The sequence below is a fragment of the Oncorhynchus gorbuscha genome, linkage group LG15 (genome assembly GCF_021184085.1).
Source record: "Oncorhynchus gorbuscha isolate QuinsamMale2020 ecotype Even-year linkage group LG15, OgorEven_v1.0, whole genome shotgun sequence".
NCBI lineage: Eukaryota > Metazoa > Chordata > Actinopteri > Salmoniformes > Salmonidae > Oncorhynchus > Oncorhynchus gorbuscha.
The window spans coordinates 67,309,775-67,336,399 of record NC_060187.1 but is presented as its reverse complement, the minus strand read 5'-3'; the positions used below and the strand labels follow the sequence as shown (position 1 = coordinate 67,336,399).

Genomic DNA, 26,625 nt, shown 5'->3' with positions numbered 1-26,625 from the left:
CACCAGCTATTTCCTGGTCTTCCGAGTCTCCGGAACCTAGGGTTAATAACCCACCATGTTACTCTGGGCAGCCCACTGAGTGCCGCTCCTTTCTCACCCAGTGTGATATTGTGTTCTCTCTCCAACCCAACACATACTCAAGAGAGAGAGCTCGGATTGCTTACGTCATTTCACTCCTTACTGGTCGGGCTCGAGAGTGGGGCACAGCTATCTGGGAGGCAAGGGCTGAGTGTTCTAACAATTATCTGAACTTTAAAGAGGAGATGATACGGGTTTTTGATTGTTCAGTTTTTGGTAGGGAGGCTTCTAGGGCCCTGGCTTCCCTATGTCAAGGTGATCGATCCATAACGGATTACTCTATAGAGTTTCGCACTCTTGCTGCCTCTAGTGACTGGAACGAGCCGGCGTTGCTCGCTCGTTTTCTGGAGGGACTCCACGCTGAGGTTAAGGATGAGATTCTCTCCCGGGAGGTTCCTTCCAGCGTGGACTCTTTGATTGCACTCGCCATCCGCATAGAACGACGGGTAGATCTTCGTCACCGAGCTCGTGGAAGAGAGCTCGCGTTAACGGTGTTCCCCCTCTCCGCATCGCAACCATCTCCTCCCTCCGGCTCAGAGACTGAGCCCATGCAGCTGGGAGGTATTCGCATCTCGACTAAGGAGAGGGAACGGAGGATCACCAACCGCCTTTGCCTCTATTGCGGTTCTGCTGGACATTTTGTCAATTCATGTCCAGTAAAAGCCAGAGCTCATCAGTAAGCGGAGGGCTACTGGTGAGCGCTACTACTCAGGTCTCTCCATCAAGATCCTGTACTACCTTGTCGGTCCATCTACGCTGGACCGGTTCGGCTGCTTCATGCAGTGCCTTGATAGACCTGCCCTGAGGACAGTCTTGGTTTCCACTAATGCTATTCTGGCAATAGTGATCCACTGAACATAATGTGCAACTTACCACAATACCCTGCACCACCTCCATGAAGGGCTCCATCACATCCCTCCACATGACCTTGCTGTGTTTGATCTGGAGTTCAATGTTGCACCCCATAGAGAAGGCCACATCCTGGACAATACAGTGGAAGGGCCTGACAGGATGAGAGAACAGGGTGAGCAGAGGATTGCCGGTTTGCACCACAGCGATGCCATACTGCTAGCAAGCTATTTGGCAAGTATCAAGGCAATACATTTTTTCCAGGGCTATTCTCAGTTACCCCTATACAGGCCGTAGAGGACAAACAGCATGAGGTACGCCCTGCCACGGTAGCTGAGCATGCTGGGAAAGAGCAGAGGGGACGAGCAGCGAAAGTAGGAGGAAAATGCCACACCCAGAACACATACAGCTGAAAAATACACACAGAGCATGACTAATATGTTTCCAATTAGTTTACTTTACTGATTGACTCCAAACAGTGTTCAATTGCAGTACCACAATCTACTCACCAACAAAAGCATATTCTGCTAAGAGCCTGTTTACAGTGGTCATTGTGACATTGTGGAAGAGACCCAGAAATAAACCTGGAGGGGAGAATTCACAATGAGTTGGTGTAACATCTGTCTTCTGATGAAGAAGGAGACCAAGGTGCGGCGTGATAGGCGTTCATGATTTTTTTAAATACTGAATACCACAACAAAATAACAAAGTTGAACAAAACGAAACAGTTCTATCAGGTGCAGACACTAAACCGAAAACTACTCACAAAACCCAAACGAAAAAGGACAACTTATCCCCAATCATAGACAACGATAGACAGCTGCCTCTGATTGGGAACCACACCAACATAGAAATAAAGAAACTAGAATGCGCACCCTTGTCACACCCTGGCCAAGAAAGATAATAAAAGCCTCTATGGCCAGGGTGTGACAGTACCCCCCCAAAGGTGTGGACTTCGGTCGCAAAACCTGACTCTAAAGGGGAGGGTCAGGGTGGGCATCTCTTCAAGGCGGTGGCTCCGGTGTGGGACATAGACCCCCCTCCACCCGCAGATCCCTCCGCTTTGGTGGCGGCCCTAGTGCATGGACCTTCACTGGAGGAACCAGGCCGCAGATCATCGCAGCAGGCTCCGGACCGGTGACCGTCGCCGCAGGCTCCTTGCCATGGATCATCACTACAGGCTCTGGAGCATGGATCATCACTGGATGCTTCGTACCATGAATCATCACTGGAGGCTTCGTGCCATGGATCATCACTGGAGGCTTCGTGCCATGGATCATCACTGGAGGCTTCGTGCCATGGATCATCACTGGAGGCTTCTTACGTGTAGCCGGAACAGGTCTCACCAGACTGAGGAGACGTACTGTAAGCCTGGTGCGTGGAGCTGCCACAGGGCTTACCAGGCTGGGGAGAATACTGGAGGCATGATACGTGGAACTGGAACAGGTCTCACCGGACCCGGGAAGATGCACTGGAAGCCTGGTGCATGGAGAGGGCACCGGATACACTGGGCCGTGGAGGCACACTGGAGGTCTCAAGAGTAGAGCTGGCACAACCCGTCCTGGCTGGATGGTTACTTTCGCCCAGCAAATGCGGGGCACTAGCACAGGATGCACTGGACAGTGCAGATGCAACGGAGACACAGTGCTGGCACCATCCGTCCTGGCTGGATGCCCACTCTAGCCCGGCCAATGCGGGGAGCTGGAATATAGTGCACCGTGCTGTGACTGCGCACTGGAGACATGGTGCGCATCACCGCATAACACGGTGCCCGACCAGTCACACGCTCCCCACGGTAAGCACGGGGAGTTGGCTCAGGTCTAAACCCTGACTCCGCCAATCTCCCCGTGTGACCCCCCCAAAAATTTGGGAGCTGCCTCTCGGGCTTCGTGCTAGCCATGACCCCTTGTAAAATTGCTCCCTCCTTGCTGCCTCCGTCTCCTCCCATGGGAGGCGATCCCTCCCAGCCAGGATCTCCTCCCACGTCCAGGATCCTTTCCCTTTCAAAATGTCCTCCCACATCCATTCCTCCTGACCACACTGCTTGGTCTTTTTGTAGTGGGTAGTTCTGTAACGTCTGTCGTCTGATGAAGAAGGAGACGAGGGTGCAGCGTGGTAGGCGTTCATTATTTTGTAAATAAAACTGAACACGGCAAAAAAATACCAAAGTTGAACAACACGAAACAGTTCTGTCAGGTGCAGACACTAAACAGAAAACAACTACCCACAAAACCCAAATGGAAAAGGACAACTTATATACAGTGGGGCAAAAAAGTATTTAGTCAGCCACCAATTGTGCAAGTTCTCCCACTTAAAAAGAGTGGGAGGTTTTTAAGTGGGTTTTTAAGCACCTTGGTCTTCGGCAAAGGTTTGTGCAAAGTGGCCAAGCCGCGATGGAGCGTTTGAGGGGGGTCCTCAAGCGGTAAGGAAATACAATTACATTAATGAGATGCATAGGCTTACTACATAATGTTGTCATTGGTGGGTGAGTTTAGCCTAAATATTTAACCTTTTTGACAGGGTTCCCAGATGCTCAAGGCATTGCCCACAAAGCAAGACCAAACCTTTCCGTGATCCTCGTCTCAGTGGGCTCGTGCAGAGTTTGGGTGGGTTTTTGTTTGGCCTATTCCTCGCCCCTGTGTACGGAATGACTGCACTGTTCATACAGAACCAGGGGCTGTGGTATTGCGTGTGTACCATGATCACCATAGCTTTCCTCTCAGCATTTGGCACAGGCCAGTGCTCATGATGCCAATGCTGTGTTCAAGTGAGTAGCCTACATATGAAGATAGTTTTAACCATACCACAAAAAATTGCATATGTGCTGTGCGTTGAAATGCACCCAGCCCAACAGTCAAATCAACACTTTGGCAACATTTAGACAGATAGTCCAATTCTGATCTTTTTAAACCCACTATTTAGTCTTTTTACCAAAATAAAAATGTGAAAATATCTAATGTGATTTGTCAAAATCCCAATTAATGTGAAAAAATATCAGAATTGGGCTGCCTGTCTAAACGCAGCCTTTCAAACAGAGAGAGACAAAGCGGATTGATGCAAACTGGATATATTGTTTCCCAGGCTGGTGAAGGCACATACAGTAGAAGGGAAAGATCACCATTTTGTATGAAACAGGTGGAGGTGTGTCCATGTCATAGCCTACCTGCAATCAATTAGAGCACACTAACAATTAATTCAAACAGACCAATAAGCTCACAGTTCCAAAATCACATGGTTACCATGGTGTTATGATACTGATGATTTGTCTTCCACAGATTGTTTGTTTACATTTCTTCCATTGTGGCTAGATGGAGGAGGCCTACAGCTCAATCTAGTGGTAGGGTCGGGGACAACAATTGTTGACAACTAGCATTGTAACTAAGCCTAACCCTAGTCATTTTCCTAACCTTAACCTCATTCTCCTAACCTGTTACATTCATTCACCTAACCTGCCACATTAGTTATCTTAGCCTGCCATGTAAACATACCATCCGACAAATCATCAGTATTACCACACCCGGAATGAACCTTTGCTTGGTTGTAGTACGCCAGAATACCCCACAGGCACCTCCAACCTGTTAACAGTTTCCCCTGCTTTGGAAAGAAACATTTACTCAAAATAAAACACTAAGTATGCTATCTTTCATATAGGAGTCGTGAGCAAGTGGCGACGCCTCCACGTTTACAAGTAGCTCACCCACTGGCTCAATTTCTTTAGGACAGTCAGTTTGGAGATGCCAGAAGGGCTGGTCCATATTCTTTCTAGTAGGCCTGTCTAACTTTTTGTGCAGATTTATCATGATCTGGCTTATAATGAGAGCCTCAAGGGGAGAAAAATCGGCCGTTGTGGGGGCCTCGAGGGGGGGAAAAATGGGCTAATGTGTTAGAAATGCCAGGACCGATTTCAGGTCACATTCCGCCCCTGAGTTGACAAAAGCAGTGCAGAGGTGGAAGATGTGTAGGTAACTGCTGTTTGAGTTGACAGGAAAATAAACTCAAGTTTTTCATCTTGGTGCTGAGCAAGTGTGTTAATTAGTGCTAGCTAATTGCTGTGGGCTATGGCATGTGATTGTTCTAGAATGTTATTTATGTATGTCCCTTATCGATGGGTGAATAAAGCTAAAGCAGCCAAGGTGATAATGGCTGGAGTCGCTTTTGCTTAGCCAAAGAACCCGACCAGGCGTTCATTCAGGGGCTAAAGTTTTCCGTTACTTCTGAGAGGTCGTTTTTTGAGATCAGTGTAGATCCTCATGAACTTGAATATGGATTCATATGGATCATTTCAAATTCATTTATTTGTATTTTAATGAACGTTTGAGTTTTAACGAGTGCTATTAGCATTTAGCGTAGCGCATTTGCATTTCCAGATGTCTAGATGGGACGCCTGTGTGTCGGGTAGGAGTAAGAGGTTAAATTGCTCCGGCTATTACCTATTTCTGCTCTCCAGCTTCTGACTTCACTGCCACCAGTTCCGCAACCCTTACAGAATTCCTCACCTGCCATATGGAGTCAGCAGGAGCAGGTGCCCCTGGTAAAGGGGACGAGGAGCGAGTCCTGGAGCAAGTGGCGATGATCCACCATCTCGGCGCCACCATGGACCGCGTTGTCCAAACCATCCCCCTTCTGATGACCAGGTGGCGAATCGCATCTCTGCATGTCTGGCAGACATATCAGTGTGGATGACGGATCACCACCTCAAGCTGAACCTCGGCAAGACGGAGCTGCTCTTCCTCCCGGGGAAGGACTGCCCGTTCCATGATCTCGCCATCACGGTTGACAACTCCATTGTGTCCTCCTCCCAGAGCGCTAAGAACCTTGGCGTGATCCTGGACAACACCCTGTCGTTCTCAACTAACATAAAGGCGGTGGCCCGTTCCTGTAGGTTCATGCTCTACAACATCCGCAGAGTACGACCCTGCCTCACACAGGAAGCGGCGCAGGTCCTAATTCAGGCACTTGTCATCTCCCGTCTGGATTACTGCAACTCGCTGTTGGCTGGGCTCCCTGCCTGTGCCATTAAACCCCTACAACTCATCCAGAACGCCGCAGCCCGTCTGGTGTTCAACCTTCCCAAGTTCTCTCACGTCACCCCGCTCCTCCGCTCTCTCCACTGGCTTCCAGTTGAAGCTCGCATCCGCTACAAGACCATGGTGCTTGCCTACGGAGCTGTGAGGGGAACGGCACCTCAGTACCTCCAGGCTCTGATCAGGCCCTACACCCAAACAAGGGCACTGCGTTCATCCACCTCTGGCCTGCTCGCCTCCCTACCACTGAGGAAGTACAGTTCCCGCTCAGCCCAGTCAAAACTGTTCGCTGCTCTGGCCCCCAATGGTGGAACAAACTCCCTCACGACGCCAGGACAGCGGAGTCAATCACCACCTTCCGGAGACACCTGAAACCCCACCTCTTTAAGGAATACCTAGGATAGGATAAAGTAATCCTTCTCACCCCCCCCCCTTAAAAGATTTAGATGCACTATTGTAAAGTGGCTGTTCCACTGGATGTCTTAAGGTGAATGCACCAATTTGTAAGTCGCTCTGGATAAGAGCGTCTGCTAAATGACTTAAATGTAAATGTAAATGTAAATGTAATGAATAAATTAGGGCAGATACAAATTAACAGTTGAAACAGTTATTCAATGCAATGCATCGTAGTTAAGCCAATTTTCAAAGCTATTTGTGATCCAGTTTGCTGATTTCCCATGGCGAGCCATCATGATTGGTTCTTGCACCAACTTGTTCTGGGTACCACTAATGCACTTTTTTATTTTTTTTATTTCCTCAGAGTGAAGGGCAAGGACTTCCTCCTGTTCCTCATCTTCTCCATGTTGGTCCAGGGCCCCATGACCAACACCCTGGAAAACTTTGACCGTGCAGCGGACAGCGTGGTGTGTGGGGCCGAACTTGCCATGAGCCAGACCCAGCAGGTACGTCTGTGGGCCATGCTTATTCTAGCACTGTCATTATTCGAAGACACTGTTAGTACAGTTACTGTATCTAACTATTTAACTCTCCAAATGAAGCCTTCCATTGATTTCTGTGCCCCCTGCCCCCTGTTACAGCTCGTTCCCTGAGAAACGTGTTACACTTCCTGGTTGGCATTGGCGAGGTGTGTAATGACAAACTGGGCACCCCGTGTAAGAAGTGTAACAAGCTGTTTGATGATGCCCGTGATGACTGCATGGAGCTCCTGTCTGCGTTCAACTTCCTTTGTCACATTGTGGATGGGTTCCGCCCCCTCTGTGGTCTCGCTCGAGGTTGGTTGACATGTTATTCCATCATACAGTAGAATCACTATCCTCACTCACCCTTACTTCCATCAGCTGTCAGTAGTAGAGGAAGGGTAGCTGTTTGTCATAGTGTCAGATGAATAAATTATTGTCCACTGAGAAGCAGGTTCAAATCGCAAGAGTAGTAACCTGGGAGGCTTTAGCACATACAGTATACAGCTGTATCAATAGAGTGAAGGAAATGTGAAAAGGACATCAATCACTGTGGAAGGTGTCTGTTTAAAAATAAGAAAATCTATGGTAGTGTTATAATTAGGTTGTCATATCTGTATTGTCATTGATGCAGTCTTTGCTTAATGTTTCTCTTGTAGAGCCATTATGAAGGACAACTTTATTAGGGCCTCCTAACCATTACTTCTTGCCTCCTAACCATTACATTATCTGAGATGTTTGTTCTCTGTTTTTAAGTCATTCTCAGCTAACACATTTGGTTCCTTAGCAGTTCTGGGAATGTACGTTTTTGGTTTCCCATTGGTTGTGGGAATGAAGCCATACGTTTCCTTACCGTTAAGGCTTTTGAAAAAGTTCTGAGAACAGAAGTGAAAATTTCACTCGTTCTGGGAACATACATTTTCAGATTGCAGGGAGGTTCTGAGAAAGTTTTCCTATGGTTTCCTGAAAGTTTTCCTGGGAGGATTTATTAACGAACAGAAATTATAGGTCATTTTAACGTAATTAAATAACGTTCTGAGAACATGTTTCAATAAGACTTTTAATAACACTGCTGGCTTAGGTTTACTTTTTTGATCTCCAAGCATAGATAGGACACTTGGAAATGAATTTGCTTAGGCATTAATCATGCAAACACATTTGTTTTTTATTGTGGCATGGTGTCAGTGAGATTCAAACCTATGATCTTCTGCTCTCTATACTCTCTACTAATACAAAGTCGTACATTTTTGTAAATTCAAACAGATTCTATTTCAAAGGAAACAAGCACTCATTAAGATCAGGTGTGGCCAACACACCTGAAAACACTTAACAAGATAGAGAGAGCTTTATTGATGCGGAGAATGGATAGTATGTTTTTCAAACGTTAATGTTCTCTTGTGGTTTTTATGGAAAGTTTTCTTAATGTTCTGAGAACAGGAATTCCAATAGTAGAACTTCATTTCCTAACATTCGCTGAACATTCTGAGAAAATTCATTAAATGTAACCATGAGGAAACTTGCAGAAAACATTATGCTGAAGTTCTTGAATTCACATAGAAGAGCGTTGTTTCTTAATGTTCTCTGAACATTCTGAGAACATTACTTTAAATAGAACCATGAGGAAAGCTGTAGAAAACATTATACTGAAATTACCACCGAAGAACATTGTTTCTTAACGTTGTCTGAACAATTTGAGAACATTACTTTAAATAGAACCATGAAGAAACCTATAGGAAAAGTTATGGGAAGATTGCATGCAAACTAACCATAGGATAACCATGCTCTTGCCAAGCTTTAAACAACATATGGTTCTCAGAACATTATGTGCTAGCTGGGTGGTCAGTAGTTTAAAATCTTCTGAAACTCAGTTAAAATGTCCCCTTTTTTTTGCACCCGAGCCTGTTTTTTCCGATTTTGGTGAAAAATTGCTGACTACAAATATGTTAGCTCATGGAAAAATAGATCACCCATTGTTGTAAGGTTGACATCAGTGTGGAGGTACAGCACAGCCCTCCTCTCTAGCTCTCTGGAAGCTCTGCGGTGCTCTGTGTTATTCTTTAGCCTAGGAGGGCAGGGTAACTTAGGAGCCAAGGCCTAGTTAAAACCCTCCAGCCCCACACTGCCCTCAGGTTTCCTCTCACGTGAGTCACCCTCCATCCCTCTGTCTCCCCTGTTTTCTTTTCAAATTAATTATTTTTTCATATCCACCGCTGCTCTCGGGCCAGCCAGGAGCCAGCCGGGAGCCAACCAGGAGCCAGCCAGGAGCCAGCCGGGAGCCAGCCGGGAGCCAGCCGGGAGCCAGCCGGGAGCCAGCCAGGAGCCAGCCAAGAGCCAGCCAAGAGCCAGCCAGGAGCCAGCCAGGAGCCAGCCGGGAGCCAGCCAGGAGCCAGCCGGGAGCCAGCCAGGAGCCAGCCGGGAGCCAGCCAGGAGCCAGCCAGGAGCCAGCCGGACACTGGTGACTTTTTAATCCAAACATGACCCGAGGGCCAGAGATGAAACACGCTTCCTGGCCCTTGGGAGATCTAGAATGCTGCTCTCAGCATAAAGTGAATGGTGGCATTTCACTTTCTAAACTATGGGTCATAAATCCTATATAATACTGTCTTATAAATCTGACATGACACTTGGGTTTACTTTTAATGACCGTTCACAATGGTTTTATGAGACAATGACTAGAGCCTGTGATGCAGAGATGCATTTGTCACGTAAATTAGCTAGAGGTTATGTCATTTGTAGGTATGAGGACAGTAATTATCAATGCATTCCTCTCATGTCAGTTGGTCAGCTGTTTTGCATCATCCCTTCTTACATTGTCGACCACATGAAGACAAAGATTGCTGCCCGTAAGTAAAGTCCAGAGGTACAAAACCTTGCCCTATATAATAGTTTCTACTACTTCTCTATTCCAAGGTAGAACATTCTTCAATTCCATAGTTCTACTAACTCCTTTTTGATGGCCAATCTAAACAGTCACAAATGCACAGAGGCACATTCTTGAAGTGCCTCTGCTCTCTTCTAACAACCATAGCAGTTTTCGAGAAGATGAAGAAGGAGTTTGAGGTCAACATATCGGCCACTATGCACTTTGACATGAATGTGAACAGCAGTCAGACGCTGCAACAGGTATCACAGGATATGATGGAGGAAGTGTCGGTGGAGCTGGGACGTTTCTAGGAAGTGATGGGGCTAATAGCCTACATAGGCCTCTTCCTTCTGCTGCTAATGTACCTACGGTGAGTCTATCTATATTCATTCACATGGGTCATGCAAACAAGGTTTGACAAGGAGTGGTATACTTTATACCAGGGTTTCCCCTGAGTTTGGGAAACCTTGCTCTAGTGTGTGTGTGTGTGTGTGTGTGTGTGTGTGTGTGTGTGTGTGTGTGTGTGTGTGTGTGTGTGTGTGTGTGTGTGTGTGTGTGTGTGTGTGTGCGTGCGTGCGTGCGTGCGTGCGTGCGTGCGTGCGTGCGTGCGTGCGTGCGTGCGTGCGTGTGTGTGTTTTCTTTAGGGATGTCCTGTACAAACGCAAGTACCTGCACCCGAATGACTTTGACAACACTTACATCACAGAGCAGTTTGAGGAGCTCAACGAGAGATTGGCTAGAGAGGGAAAAACCCCTGTCTAACCGCTCAGCCAGAGAGTGGCCCGCACCTACATCAGACCATGTGAGTGGAGCAGGAAGAATGCACAGGAAAGAGGAGAAGAAAAGATAAATGAATTGTAGGGGGAAGCAGTGTGGGTGTTGATAGAAAAGGTAGGGAGTGAAAGGATATAGAGAAGTTTGGAAATGAGAACAACAGCAAAAACATCTAGAAAGGGGAAAAGAGAAAGTCAGTGTAACATTGATGTCATGGCAGTGAAAACACCTACCTAACCTCCCCTCCCACACACCCATCTCTGTCCTTTAGTCTCAGTGTACCTGACGGCCAGGGAGCGGCGGACGGCTGCCCTCAGCGCAGTGTCCATTCTTAGGCACATAGCAATAGGATGCCTGGTGTGGCGTTGGACCTGGTGGTCTTCTGGATGTTTGACCTGGTGCACTACCAAGCCCAGGGGGACATCGTGGCCAGAGGTGAGACAGTCTGGCTACAGGGAAATAGATGATGTTCAGTTCAAGGTTATTTACTGTACTTAAAAAAACATTTAAATCTTACTAGCCACCCCACCCATCAGTGTACTCACAGGTTCATGATTAAAAACAGGAATAGATGAGAGGTATAATATTTGCATTCGTTATTGCTTCCAAAAAGTATATTTACCTGAATGAAACCAGAAACACTGCTAACAAGCCGAGTCTCAAAACATGTTTGTACAGCTATTTTGTTTGTACATATTTTGTTTGGGCTGTTATTTTGGACTTAGTTATTTTAGACATAACAGTTTATTTTATGAGAGAAAGTGGTTGTTCATGTGATGAATAACCTTGCCTGAAACTTGAAGTCTATCAGTTTACTCCATTCTATTCAGTCCAATAACGGAATTAAACTGGACATTAGTTTCCGATTAAATACTATAGTACAGATTATTCTAATGAAATTGTATATCAAACCATATTTGGAACCAACAACATCATCCAAGACATTGTGTTCTCTCTTTGTGCTCTCTCTAGCACCCATCGTATTAGCAGTGGAAGTAAATGGCACAGGCAATCCTACGGCCTCCTCCACTCATTTATTGTCAATCAGTGTTGCTTCCTAAGTGGACAGTTTGATTTCACAGAAGTGTGATTGATTTGGCGTAACATTGTGTTGTTTAAGTGTTCCCTTTATTTTTTTGAGCAGTGTATTTTTCCCAGTTGTAGCTCATTTCTTTCCGAGTTTCCAGTTGCAGTGAACGCATGGAAGTCGGAGATTTCCGATGTCCCAGTTCCAGGTTCCCAGTTGTTTTGAACTCGGCATTAATGCTCAGAGGGAAACAGCAGGGCCTTCGAGTGAAGAACCAAAACTCCTCCGTAGTGACCTGTGAATGCATTGTCTGCAGTATTTGGTCACATGACAGCTAGATCAGCTGTTCAATTTCACTTACCTGCATGTCAACTGAGCCAGGATCACAGTCGAACGGATTGGGAAGTAGGTCCGTCCCAAAGTACTCATCCAAGCGTTGGAGGTCAGCAGTTATCATTGTGTGGGACACTTCTGTTATTTTATTTTCATTACACAGAAGTCGTTTTTCTTTTTCTTTTAACATCCCATTGTGAATGACAACAATTCCTTTCTCAATGCATTTTTTTCCTCCAACACTCTCCCTTGATAACCACCAAGCCTCAATGTGAAACATTGCCATGCTCTGATCACATATCTCCACATAGTTTTGCGAACAGGCGTGTGCGCAGTGGATGTGGTTTGATGTAGTTAACAATCGAAGTTACCTGCTGCAGTATATCTCTTTTGTATAGCTCTTTTGGCACCAGTTGCTCTCAGTGTATCATACAATGTGTCCATATTGCAGAGAGAGACACATTCATAACTAGAGTGCAGAGGCCTGCCCCCCATCCCCTGATAGATGAAGCCATATCTGTGCAAATGTCCACCATTCGATCCCATATGGAATCTGTTTGTCGTCAATATAGCCACGCAGCACACTCAACATTCCATATGCCGTTTCATACTTGGAAATCGTGAGACAGAACAAATATGTCCTTATGAATAGCATCCCCCGACATGTGTAGCAAACAAAAGTCAATGCATAGACATCTCGGCCCTAACAGCTGTCGTCCATTTGAATAGCATAAGCTTGGAAGTTTTTGAGTCATTCTGTCAGAGTTTCCTCTTGATTGTGAGCAATATCATACATTATTTGTTTAACAGTGTTATCTGACAAAGGTATTGATGTGAGTTTCTGTGCCTCTGCCTCCCAACACATTGTTTTCAGCATATCAATTGCAGCCGGTAATATCAAAGTCTCTGCAATAGTGTATGGTTTCATAGGTTAGTGGGCCTAGCCATTCACCGTGGGAATGATTCAAGTGCAACGGTCAAGTGCAGCCTTTTCCCATGATCTAAGAGCGCTCTCTGGTTTAATAATTTATACATATAAAGGTATATATTTAGATTTTGGGGGAATTTTGGAAATACTAAAATGACGTTAGAGGCGGCTTATAGTAGAGAAATTAACATTAAATTCTCTGGCAATGGGCCTCCCGGGTGGCGCAGTGGTCTAGGGCACTGCATCGCATCGCTAGCTGTGCCACCAGAGACTCTGGGTTCGCGCCCAGGCTCTGTCGCAGCCGGCCGCGACTGGGAGGTCCATGGAGCGACGCACAATTGGCCCAGCCTCATCCGGTTTAGGGGGGGTTTGGCCGGTAGGGATATTCTTGTCTCATCGTGCACCAGCGACTCCTATGGTGGGCCGGACGCAGTGCACGCTAACCAAGGTCTCCAGGTGTTTTCTCCGACACATTGGTGCGGCTGGCTTTCGGGTTGGATGCACGCTGTGTTAAGAAGCAGTGCGGCTTGGCTTGGTTGGGTTGTGTTTCAGAGTTGTGGATGCATGCATGACTTTCGACCTTCATCTCTCCCGTCTCTCCCAAGCCCTTAAAAGGGATTGTAGCGATGAGACAAGATAGTAACTACTATTGGATAGTAGTTACCACGAAATTGGGGAGAAAAAGGGGGGGTAAAATTTAAGAAAATATATATATTAAAAAATAATAATAATAATTCTCTGGGGGACATTCCTGCAGTCAGCATTTTAATTGTATGCTCCCTCAAAACTTGAGACATCTGTGGCATTGTGTTGTGTGACAACTGCACATTTTAGAGTGCCCAGCACAAGATGCACCTGTTTAATGATCATGCTGTTTAATCAGATTCTTTATATGCCACACCACACCTGTCAGTTGGATGGATTATCTTGGCAGAGAAGAAATGCTCACTAGCTGGGATGTAAACTGTCATGTTTTGTCTTATATTGTCTTGTCATTATGCTTTCCCTTCTGTTCGTTTCCCCCTGCTGGTCTTTTTAGGTTCGTTCCCTTTTTTCTCTCTCCCTCTCTCTTCTCTCTATCGTTCCGTTCCTGCTCCCAGCTGTTCCTATTCCCCTAATCAATCATTTAGTCTTCCCACACCTGTTCCCTATCTTTTCCCCTGATTAGAGTCCCTATTTCTCCCCTTGTTTTCCGTTTCTGTCCTGTCGGATCCTTGTCTATTGTTCACCGTGCTGTGTCTGTGTATCGCCCTGTCGTGTCGTGTTTCCCTCAGATGCTGCGTGGTGAGCAGGTGTCTGAGTCTGCTACGTTCAAGTGCCTTCCCGAGGCAACCTGCAGTTCATGATCGAGTCTCCAGTCTGTTCTCGTCATTACGAGTGGAATTGTGCTTTATGATTGTATATTTACTTTACTGGATTAAAGACTCTGTTTCGCCAAGTCGCTTTTGGGTCCTCATTCACCTGCATAACAGAAGGATCCGACCAAGAATGGACCCAGCGACTATGGATTCTCTCTACTCTACTCTCGAGTTCCAGGGAGCGATGCTCGGCAGACACGAGCAGGAATTGTCTGCTGCTCGGCATGCCGTTGAGACCCTGGCCGCTCAGGTCTCCGATCTCTCAGGACAGTATCAGAGTCTTCGTCTCATAGTGCCACCAGCTACTTCCGGGTCTTCCGAGCCTCCGGAACCTAGGGTTAATAACCCACCATGTTATTCTGGGCAGCCCACTGAGTGCCGCTCCTTTCTCACCCAGTGTGATATAGTGTTCTCTCTCCAACCCAACACATACTCAAGAGAGAGAGCTCGGATTGCCTACGTCATATCACTCCTTACTGGTCGGGCTCGGCAGTGGGGCACAGCTATCTGGGAGGCAAGCGCTGAGTGTACTAACAATTATCTGAACTTTAAAGAGGAGATGATAAGAGTTTTTGATCGTTCAGTTTTGGGAAAGAAGCTTCCTGGTCCCTGTCTTCCCTATGTCAAGGTAATCGATCCATAACGGATTACTCTATAGAGTTTCGCACTCTTGCTGCCTCCAGTAACTGGAACGAGCAGGCGTTGCTCGCTCGTTTTCTGGAGGGACTCCACGCTAAGGTTAAGGATGAGATTCTCTCTCGGGAGGTTCCATCCAGCGTGGATTCTTTGATTGAACTCGCTATTCGCATTGAACGACGGGTAGATCTTCGTCACCGAGCTCATAGAAGAGAGCTCGCGTTAACTGTGTCTCCCCTCTCTCCGACACTACCATCTTTCCCCACTGACTCTGGTGTTGAGCCCATGCAGCTGGGGGGTATTCGCATTTCAACTAAGGAGAGGGAACGGAGAATCACCAACCGCCTCTGTCTCTATTGCGGTTCCGCTGGTCATTTTGTCATTTCATGTCCAGTTAAAGGCCAGAGCTCATCAGTAAGCGGAGGGCGACTGATAAGCGCTACTAGACGGTCCTCTCCGTCAAGTACCTGTACTACTTTACCGGTCCATCTACGCTGGACCGGATCGGCAGCTTCCTGCAGTGCATTAATAGACTCTGGGGCGGAGGGCTGTTTTATGGACGAAGCCTGGGCTCGGGAACATGACATTCCTCTCAGACAGTTAGGGAGCCCACGGTCATGTTCGCCTTGGATGGTAGTCCTCTCCCCAGTATATTATGTGAAACACACTACCTTTAACCCTCACTGTATCTGGTAACCATAGTGAGACCATTTCTTTTTTGATTTTTTGTTCACCTTTTACACCTGTTGTTTTGGGTCATCCCTGGCTAGTGTGTCATAATCCTTCTTTTGATTGGTCTAGTAATTCTATCCTTTCCTGGAACGTTTCTTGTCATGTGAAGTGTTTAATGTCTGCTATTTCTCCTGTTTGTTCTGTCCCCTCTTCTCAGGAGGAACCTGGTGATTTGACAGGAGTGCCGGAGGAATATCATGGTCTGCGCACGGTCTTCAGTCGGTCCAGAACCAACTCCCTTCCTCCTCACCGGTCGTATGATTGTTGTTCTGATCTCTTTAAGAAGCGTTTTGCATCCGCTCCTATCCTTGTTGCACCTGACGTCACTAAACAGTTTATTGTTGAGGTTGACGCGTCGGGGTGGGCGTGGGAGCCATTCTGTCCCAGCGCTCCGATACTGACGATGGGGTCCACCCTTGTGCGTATTTTTCTCATCGCCTGTTACCGTCGGAACGTAACTATGATGTGGCTAACCGCGAACTGCTCGCCATCCGTTTAGCCCTAGGCAAATGGCGACAGTGGTTGGAGGGGCGACCGTTCCTTTTTGTCGTTTGGACTGACCAAAGGAACCTTGAGTACATCCGTTCTGCCAAACGACTGAATGCGCGTCATGCTCGTTGGGCGTTGTTTTTCGCTCGTTTGAGTTCGTTATTTCTTATTGCCCGGGTACTAAGAACACCAAGCCTCATGCTTTATCCCGTCTCTTTAGTTCTTCTGTGGCTTCTACCGATCCCGAGGGGATCCTTCCTGTTGGGCGTGTTGTCGGGTTGACAGTCTGGGGAATTGAAAGACAGGTTAAGCAAGCACTCACGCACACTGCGTCGCCGCGCGCTTGTCCTAGTAACCTTCTTTTCGTTCCTGTTTCTACTCGTCTGGCTGTTCTTCAGTGGGCTCACTCTGCCAAGTTAGCTGGCCATCCCGGCGTTCGAGGTACTCTTGCTTCTATTCGCCAGCGGTTTTGGTGGCCTACTCAGGAGCGTGACACGCGCCGTTTCGTGGCTGCGTGTTCGGACTGCGCGCAGAATAAGTCTGGTAATTTTTTTTCTGCTTCTGCTCCTGGTCTTGCTGGGTCTCAGTCTGTTCCCTGCCATCGCATCTCTCCTGTTCTTGTTCCTGCCCTTGCTGTGTCTCAGTCTGTCCCTTGTTGTTACTCTCCTGGCCTGTTTGGTCCTGTTTGCTCTAAAGCTTTCAGTTCTCTACCCGTGTCTCATTTTTTTTTTAGAGTAGTACCCTAGTTTCCCTTTTTTCGTTTTCCGTTACGGTCCTGAGGAGAGGAGTTGGGTTCTTTCTCGGGACGTGCTGGACCGTTTGTGATCTATGATTTCCTCCGTTGCCGCCAGTGTTCCTCCTCGAGAGCGCCAGGAGGCGCTCGGTGAGTGGGGGGGTACTGTCATGTTTTGTCTTATATTGTCTTGTCATTATGCTTTCCCTTCTGTTCGTTTCCCCCTGCTGGTCTTTTTAGGTTTGTTCCCTTTTTTCTCTCTCCCTCTCTCTCTCTCTTCTCTCTATCGTTCCGTTCCTGCTCCCAGCTGTTCCTATTCCCCTAATCAATCATTTAGTCTTCCCACACCTGTTCCCTATCTTTTCCCCTGATTAGAGTCCCTATTTCTCCCCTTGTTTTCCGTTTCTGTCCTGTCGGATCCTTGTCTATTGTTCACCGTGCTGTGTCTGTGTATCGCCCTGTCGTGTCGTGTTTCCCTCAGATGCTGCGTGGTGAGCAGGTGTCTGAGTCTGCTACGTTCAAGTGCCTTCCCGAGGCAACCTGCAGTTCATGATCGAGTCTCCAGTCTGTTCTCGTCATTACGAGTGGAATTGTGCTTTATGATTGTATATTTACTTTACTGGATTAAAGACTCTGTTTTCGCCAAGTCGCTTTTGGGTCCTCATTCACCTGCATAACATAAACACATTTCTGCATAAAATGTGAGAGAAATAAGCTTTTTGTGTGTGTGGAAAGTTTCTGCGATATTTTGTTTCAGCTCATTAAACATGGCACAAACACTTTACATATTGCATTTATATTTTTGTTCAGTAAATATATATTTTTGTGGACTTTTAACATTACAATATCTGGTAGAACTTGCCCCTAAGATTAACATACAGGTAACTGCCAAAATAATGGAAACACTTGAGGAAATGGGGGATACAAAATATATTGAAAGCAGATGCTTCCACAGAGGTGTGGTTCCTGAGTTAATTAAGCAATTAACATCCCATCATGCTTAGGGTCATGTATAAAATTATTTGGGCCATTATTATTGCTACCATGGCTATGCTCCCATAGGATGACAATGCTCCTATCCACAGGGCGATAGTGGTCACTGAATGTTTTGATCATCATGAAAACGATGTTAACCATATGCCATGGACTTCCAGTCACCAGATCTCAACCCAATTGAGCACCTGTGGGAGATTCTGGAGCGGTGCTTGAGAACGTGTTTTCTATCATCAACAAAACACCAAATAATGGAATTTCTCGTGGAAGAATGGTGTCTCGTCCCTCTGGTAGAGCTCCAGACACAACAGTCAATGCCTGGGTGCATTGAAGCTGTTCTGACTCGTGGTTGCCCGACTCCCCATTAAGATGCTTTATGTGTTTCCTTTATTTTGTCTGTTATCTGTATCTATGCATTGGCCAAGGGATATGGAGTAAATTCTACAGCGTCTCTGTATTTTTTGTTGTTTAACACTGACACCCAGTGGCCAAAATAAGCTGTTTGCTTTGCTTCCTCTCTCTTAAAAGGAGTTAAGGAGGCTCGTGTGTGCCAGGTACCACCCGAAATGAGAACGGGTACGTTATGACCCAGTCACAACTCTCTCTTTACCTGTCCAATCCCAAACCCCCTCCTCTAGCCCTTACCACTTCTGTGTTTGCTGATCTCAGGGAACCAGGTAGGTGTAGTAATAGATGGATACCTTCCCAGTGGACTTAGCTGTCGCTTACACCTATCCATTTAATTTAGATCTGCAAACACTGATGAGTTAGGGGCTGTCAGTTACATAACAACTACACTGAAATAAAAAGATCCACAGATAGATTTGTTCACAATAGCCACTACAGGTTGTGGTTTTGTGCAGGCAGAATAGAACTTGTTCTGCAGTAGTCTGCTGGTCTGGGAGTCTAGGAGAAAGAGGAATGTGAACCATGCATAGAATTGAAACCAGGTCAGCACTGCATAGCAATACAGATGTACTTATCTTGATTTCAGGACAAAATAACAGACAGAAATGTTATGCTTAAAAAGTTAATAAAGCTTGATCACGTTCTCTTCTTGTCGTGCCAAAGGTAGATAAACTATTAAACCTGGGAAAAAAACTATCATTTTTTCTGGTCTTATGTAGTGGCGGTCTTTGTCACTGTTTGTATACTAGTAGTGGCACGGTTAGCATCAGCCATTATCTATTACAAACTGGTGTGACAGCGAAGGTGTTGCATCATTCTAATGGCAGTGTTCATACACGTTGCCAGCAGCTTCAGGTTTATTGTCACTACATTTTATACTAGACTGTTGGATCAGATGGAATTCAAACCATGTACAGAATGTTGAGCATCAGCACCGGGTCTGTGTACCGTAACTTTGTCTATGTGTCATGCCTTGGTCTTTGTATTTTGTGTTTTCTTTATTTATTTGGTCAGGCCAGGGTGTGACATGGGTTATTGTGGTGTGTTTTTGTCTTAGGAGTTTTGTGGGGTGTTACGTAGTCTATGGCTGCCTGAGGTGGTTCTCAATCAGAGTCAGGTGATTATCGTTGTCTCTGATTGGGAACCATATTTAGGCAGCCATATTCTGTGAGTGTTTTCGTGGGTGATTGTTCCTGTCTCTGTCTCTGTGTTTGCACCAGATAGGGCCGTTTCGGTTTTTGTTATTTCATTTCGTTATTTTTGTAGTTTCTGTATGTATAGTTTTTCTTTCATTAAAATATCATGAATCATCATCACGCTGCATTTTGGTCCGATCCTTGTTCTACCTCTTCATCAGAGGAGGAGATAGAAGAGAGCCGTTACACCATGTGCACATATAACTCTATGTACAGGTAACTGCCAAAATAAAGGAAACATAAAGTGTCTTAATAGGGCGTTGGGCCACCACAAGCCAACAGAACAGCTTCAATGCACCTTGGCATAGATTCTATTGGAGGGATGCGACACCATTCTTCCATGAGGGGGAGCTCGGGACAGAGGGGCAGCTCGGGACAGAGGGGCAGCTCGGGACAGAGGGGCAGCTCGGGACCGAAGCAGCCCGGGACTGAGGGGAAGCCCGGTACTGAGAGGAAGCCCAGTACTGAGAGGAAGCCCAGTACTGAGAGGAAGCTCACGCAGGTAGTAGGCTCTGGTAAATCCTGGCTGGCTGGTGGAATTGGATGATTCAGGTTGTCTGGCCGATCTAGAAGATCATGGCTGACTGGCACTTCTGGCGGATCTTGGCAGACTGGCACTTCTGGCGGATCCTGGCAGACTGGCGACGCTGGGCAGACTGGCGGCGCTGGGCAGACTGGCGGCGCTGGGCAGACTGGCGGAGCTGGGCAGACTGATGGCGCTGGGCAGACTGGCGGCACTTGGCAGACTGGTGGCACTGGGCAGACTGGCGGCGCTGGCGGCGCTGGGCAGACTGGCGGCGCTGGGCAGACTGGGAGCACTGGGCAGACTGGGAGCACTGGGCAGACTGGGAGCACTGGCGGCGCTGGGCAGACTGGCGGCACTGGCGGCGCTGGACAGACAGGAGACTCCGGCAGCGCAGGAGAGGAGAAAGGCTCTGGCTGCGCTAAACAGGCGGGAGACTCCGGCAGCGCAGGAGAGGAGAAAAGCACTGGCTGCGCTGAACAGGCGAAGCGCACTGGAGGCCTGGTGCGTGGTGCTGGAACTGGTGGTACTGGATCGAGGACACGCACAGGAAGCCTGGTGCGGGGAGCTGCTACCGGAGGACTGGTGTGTGGAGGTGGCACAGGATGGGCTAGACCGTGAAGGCGTACTGGAGATCTTGAGAGCAGTGTAGGCACAGGACGTGCAAGGCTAGGGATGTGCACAGGAGGCCTGGTGCGTGAGGCTGGCACCAACTTCACCAGCCGACTAACACGCACCTCAGGTTGAGTATAGAGCGCTAACTCAGGTGCTATCAAATCCCCGACACGATCCGTCGGACGAATATTATATCTATAGCACCAAGCTAGCAACTCCCTCATTACTCTCCACTCCACTTTCCCCATTAACTCCTTCACAGTCTCTGCTTCGCTCACCTCTAACACTGGCTCTGGTCTCCTCCTTGGCTCCTCACGATGAACAAGGAGAGTTGGCTCAGGTCTATCTCCTGACTCAGCCATACTCTCCCTAAGCCCCCCCCCCCAATACATTTTTTGGGGTGACTTTCGGTTTTCGCTCTGCGCCGCCGTGCTTTCCTTTTCGACTCCATTCGTCTATAGCCCTCTTCGCATTGCTGTAGGGAATCCCAGGCGGGCTCCTGCACTCTCTCCGGGTCGGCCGCCCACCTGTCGATTTCTTCCCACGTCGTATAATCCATGCCTCTACCGTCCATAACGTCCTCCTTTAGATCCTGCCAGTTTACACACTGCTCGGTCTGTGAGTGGTGGGTGTTTCTGTAACGGCGTTCGTCTGTTGAATGAAGAGAGTCAGACCGAAATGCAGCGTGTAGGTTACTCATGACTTTAATGAACAGAATAGCGGTACATGAAATAACTGAAATACAAAAACAACAGAACGGAACGTGAAACTAATTACAGCCTATCTGGTGACTAACAACACAGAGACAGGAACAAACACCCACGAAATACAAAGCGAAACTGAGGCTGCCTAAATACGGTTCCCAATCGGAGACAACGATAAGCACCTGACTCTAATTGAGAATCGCCTCAGGCAGCCAAACCTATACCACACCCCTAATCAGCCGCAATCCCAAATAATACAAACCCCAATACGAATACAACATATAAACCCATGTCACACCCTGGCCTACCCAAACATATAACAAAAACACAAAATACAATGACCAAGGCGTGACACTGACAACAAAATCACACAAAAATGATCAATGGAAATCAAATTTATCAACCCATGGAGGTCTGGATTTGGAGTCACACTCAAAATTGAAGTGGAAAACCACACTACAGGCAGATCCAACTTTGATGTAATGTCCTTAAAACAAGTCAAAATGAGGCTCAGTAGTGTGTGTGGCCTCCACGTGCCTGTATGACCTCCCTACCATGCCTGGGCATGCTCCTGATGAGGTGGCGGATGGTCTCCTGAGGGATTTCCTCCCAGATCTGGACTAAAGCATCCGCCAACTCCTGGACAGTCTGTTGTGCAACGTGGCGTTGGTGGATGGAGCGAGACATGATGTCCCAGATGTGTTCAATTGGATTCAGGTCTGGGGAATGGGCGGGCCATTCCATAGCATCAATGCCTTCCTCTTGCAGGAACTGCTGACACACTCCAGCCACATGAGGTCTAGCATTGCATTAGGAGGAACCCAGGGCCAACTGCACCAGCATATGCAGAACGTTCTCCACGGCGTCTCCAGACTGTCACGTCTGTCAAATGTGCTCAGTGTGAACCTGCTTTCATCTGTGAAGAGCATAGGGTGCCAGTGGCGAATTTGCCAATCTTGGTGTTCTCTGGCAAATGAAAAACGTCCTGCACGGTGTTGGGCTGTAAGCACAACCCCCACCTGTGGACGTCAGGCCTTCATACCACCCTCATGGAGTCTGTTTCTGACCGTTTGAGCAGACACATGCACATTTGTGGCCTGTTGGAGGTCACTTTGCAGGGCTCTGGCAGTGCTCCTCCTGCTACTCCTTGCACAAAGGCGGAGGTAGCGGTCCTGCTGCTGGGTTGTTGCCCTCCTACGGCCTCCTCCACGTCTTCTCATGTACTGACCTGTCTCCTGGTAGCACCTCCATGCTCTAGACACTACGCTGACAGACACAGCAAACCTTCTTGCCACAGCTCGCATTGATGTCCCATCCTGGATGAGCTGCACTACCTGAGCCACTTGTGTGGGTTGTAGACTCCGTCTCATGCTACCACTAGAGTGAAAGCACCGCCAGCATTCAAAAGTGACCAAAACATCAGCCAGGAAGCATAGGAACTGAGAAGTGGTCTGTGGTCACCACCTGCAGAACCACTCCTTGGGGGTGTCTTGCTAATTGCCTATAATTTCCACCTGTTGTCTATTCCATTTGCACAACAGCATGTGAAATTTATTGTCAATCAATGTTGCTTCCTAAGTGGACAGTTTGATTTCACAGAAGTGTGATTGAATTGGAGTTACATTGTGTTGTTTAAGTGTTCCCTTTATTTTTTTGAGCAGTGTACTTTGTATCCCTAATTTACTCGTGTTTCCTTTATTTTGGCAATTACCTGTATATGTCTATTGTCTGCCGATAGGTAATTATTGTCTTGCCCTGGTGACAATCTAATTTCTTCTCTGAGATTGACAAAGCATGATCAGGAAATTCTATAGATTATCTACTGGGCCATGCTACAGATGCATTCTATTTGTCCAGCACCTTTTCCAGATCCAGACACTTCCAGACACTTTTAGCATAACATAGAGCAGGTAATGGTGTTTCTCATTCCTCTGTGGGGCAGGAGCGAGTGCAGCACTTCCACAGGAGGATTCAGTCTCTAGGTAAAGCCCTGCTGAGGTCTGTAGCCAGAAATAAGGCAGAAGGAGAGGGACCCAGATTCCTCCAGACACTCACAATCTGGTAAAATGAATGTCAATTTCACCTAAATCTCCCATTCTTGAAGCCATTTCTCATCTTTTCACCATGTTAGTATTTTAACTAGTGCATTTTTTTGCCCATGCAAATCCAGAATAGTACAGGACTGTAACACATTACACATATTTATAGTGGATGTGTGTACAGATAGCTTTGACACATCACTAATGTTATTACAGCTAATGATGTGTTCTTTAATCTAGCCTCCCAGGTGGGTCCTACCTGGCTGAAATTATGGGGGTGTCCTCTGTCTCTTGCATGGCCTGTGGAAGGGGAGGAGAGGGACAGGATGACCCCAGCATGGTCACATGCATCACCCCTCAGTGTAAAGGTACAGCAGCCAAACTCAGGCCTTTAAGGTTGTCTTTGTTTGGGGATTTTTGTTTTTGTTTATAGGACCCCCTTGAAAAGTAGATAGATCTGTTTCCTCTACAAGTTCATAAAAGTTACCTGCCTTTCATGTGCCAATTTTTTTTGTGTCATAAAATCTTACCTTCTTTCCTTGTAAAATCAAATGGAGTTTGACCTTACTGTGTGTACAGTGAGGGAGTTGACTCTGTTAAACTGTTGACACAGCCTATAAGGATAAGAATTCAGCTAACAACTTTGGTGAAGCACAACAAGGGGTGTTTCTCAAAGCCAGATTTGCAACTCTTTGCAATCACTTATTACTTGTTACTTGTTGTTTCAGAATGTTAACCCATGTTTGCAGGCCATATCTTTGATACTATTTTGTGAAATAGCCCCTGGTCTTGATGAGTTTTAAGTTCCTCTTGGCAATCTGACTTTTCTGTTCCATTCAACTGCTCCACTGTGGTTTGTTGCACTCTAACCCGTCTGCTGCTTTAACATTGCACAGGGGTATAGTGTAAGCAGTGCTTCCAGAGTATGGGCCAGGTGTGTGCAGTTTGCATGGGACCCCTGACCTTTCAGGAGGACTGTGAGAAAGAGCTGGGAGGCATCCACAGGGACACATTACTCATGATGACCATGCGTTAGACTGTTAAACCTGTTAGACTCTAGCTGCCCACTTAACTATCGTGTTACACTTTGTTTGGTTACACTTAAAATACAGTAAGTTACTCACTTGCCCCAATTGCATTTTGTCACTAGAAACAATTTGTAACGTAGTAACTAAACATGTAACTAATGTGGAATAATAATGAATTAATGAACTAGAATGTGTCTCTTAGTCATACAGAAGAGCAGTTGTGTGTTGTAACAGTGGTATAATCTGTATGTTCCAGAGACTCCAGTGATGATGAGCAGCTGGGCCTGTGGGCCGCGGCGCTAACTTGCCCCCACATCCCCCACAGGGGCACCAGGAGACTGATGAAGATGGGGATCGCCATGGCAACGTGGCGATGGCACTCATAGAGCAGGGTGCAGCGTGGGGCCTGCAGCAGTATAGGGCTGGTGGAAGGAGACAATGGGGACAGTAGTAGATTTTGCCGATTTTTTTAAAATTGATTTATTTTATATATATATATATATATTCTTTATAACTTTATTTAACTAGGCAAGTCAGTTAAGAACACATTCTTATTTTCAATCACGGCCTAGGAACGGTGGGTTAACTGCCTTTTTCAGGGTCAGAACCACAGATTATTACCTTGTTTCGGTCACTAGTCCAACGCTCTAACCACCTGCCTCACGAGGAGCCTGCCTGTTACACGAATGCAGTAAGAAGCCAAGGTAAGTTGCTAGCTAGCATTAAACTTATCTTATAAAAAACAATCAATCAATCATAATCACTAGTTATAACTACACATGGTTGATGATATTACTAGTTTATCTAGAGTGTCCTGCGTTACATATAATCGATGCGGTGCGCATTCGCAAAAAAGGGCTGTCGTTGATCCAACGTGTACCTAACCATAAACATCAATGCCTTTCTTAAAATCAATACACAGTATATATTTTTAAACCTGCATATTTAGCTAAAAGAAAGGTTAGCAGGCAATATTAACCAGGTGAAATTGTGTCACTGCACTTGCGTTCATTACACGCAGAGTCAGGTCATTTCGAAATAATTTGCCAGAATTTTACGTAATTATGACATAACATTAAAGGATTTGCAATGTAACAGGAATATTTAGACTGGATGCCATCCGTTAGATAAAATATGGAACGGTTCCGTATTTCACTGAAAGAATAAGCGTTTTGTTTTCGAAATGATAGTTCATGGATTCGACCATATTAATGACCTATGGCTCATATTTATGTGTGTTATTATGTTATGATTATTATGTCATTATGTTATGATTTGATAGAGCAGTCTGACTGAGCGATGGTAGGCACCAGCAGGCTCGTACGCATTCATTCAAACAGCACTTTCGTGCGTTTTGCCAGCATCTCTTCACAATGCTTGGCTGTTTATGACTTCAAGCCTCTCAACTCCCGAAATTAATCTGGTGTAACCAATGTGAAATGGCTAGCTAGTTAGCGGGGTGCGCGCTAACAGTGTTTCAAACATCACTCGCTCTGAGACTTGGAATGGTTGTTCTCCTTGTGGAGTGATGGGTAACGCTGCTTCGAGGATGGCTGTTGTCGATGTGTTCCTGGTTTTAGCCCAGGTAGCAGAGAGGGATGGAAGCTATACTGTTACCCTGTCATGAGAATTATGTTCTCAAGGTTCCTAACCTAATTCAATTATGCTACTCAGTCTGTGACCTAGAATTTGTAAGATACTGGTCGAATGAAACAGACGCTAAAATAGTCAAAAAGGTTTATTCATGAGAGCGCTGGTCTGTTGTACAAAACCATTCATTTTATACTGGCTTCTTATGCACACACTTTCACACACAAACATTAGGTATCCTACGCACACACGCACATACTTTCACACACAAACATTAGATATCCTACGCACACACGCACATACTTTCACACACAAACATTAGATATCCTACGCACACACGCACATACTTTCACACACAAACATTAGGTATCCTACGCACACACTGTCCTGCTACCCAGCCAACAAAGATTAGGGGAGTCCGTGAGAATCACTCTCCGTCCTCCCTCAAGATAGGGAGACCCTGGGAAGTACTCTCAGTGGCCCCCAGCCAAGGTCGGCACCGAATCTTGCTCAGACAGTCTATTTTTAAGATATACGATAACAGACACTGTACAGATATATTGTTTTACCCTAATTCTGACTAAAAACTACACTCACGGATATATAATTCTACTGACTAAAACCACACACATCATTAATTATAACTTTATGATTCTAATCAATTTCATACAATTATATGGTTTCAGGATGGAGTATTCTAATCATTCATTTAAACCTATAAATTCCATCAACATACACTGGCAATACTAAAAAATAAAAAATACAAATCGTATAGAGAGAAATATTCC

The 26,625-nt window shown here is 46.4% G+C and overlaps 1 pseudogene; it reads left to right on the top strand.

Moving 5' to 3' along the window:
- Positions 1-3,320: 3,320 nt before the first annotated feature.
- LOC123997309 lies at positions 3,321-24,633 on the top strand (annotated as a pseudogene).
- The last annotated feature ends 1,992 nt before the right edge of the window (positions 24,634-26,625 follow it).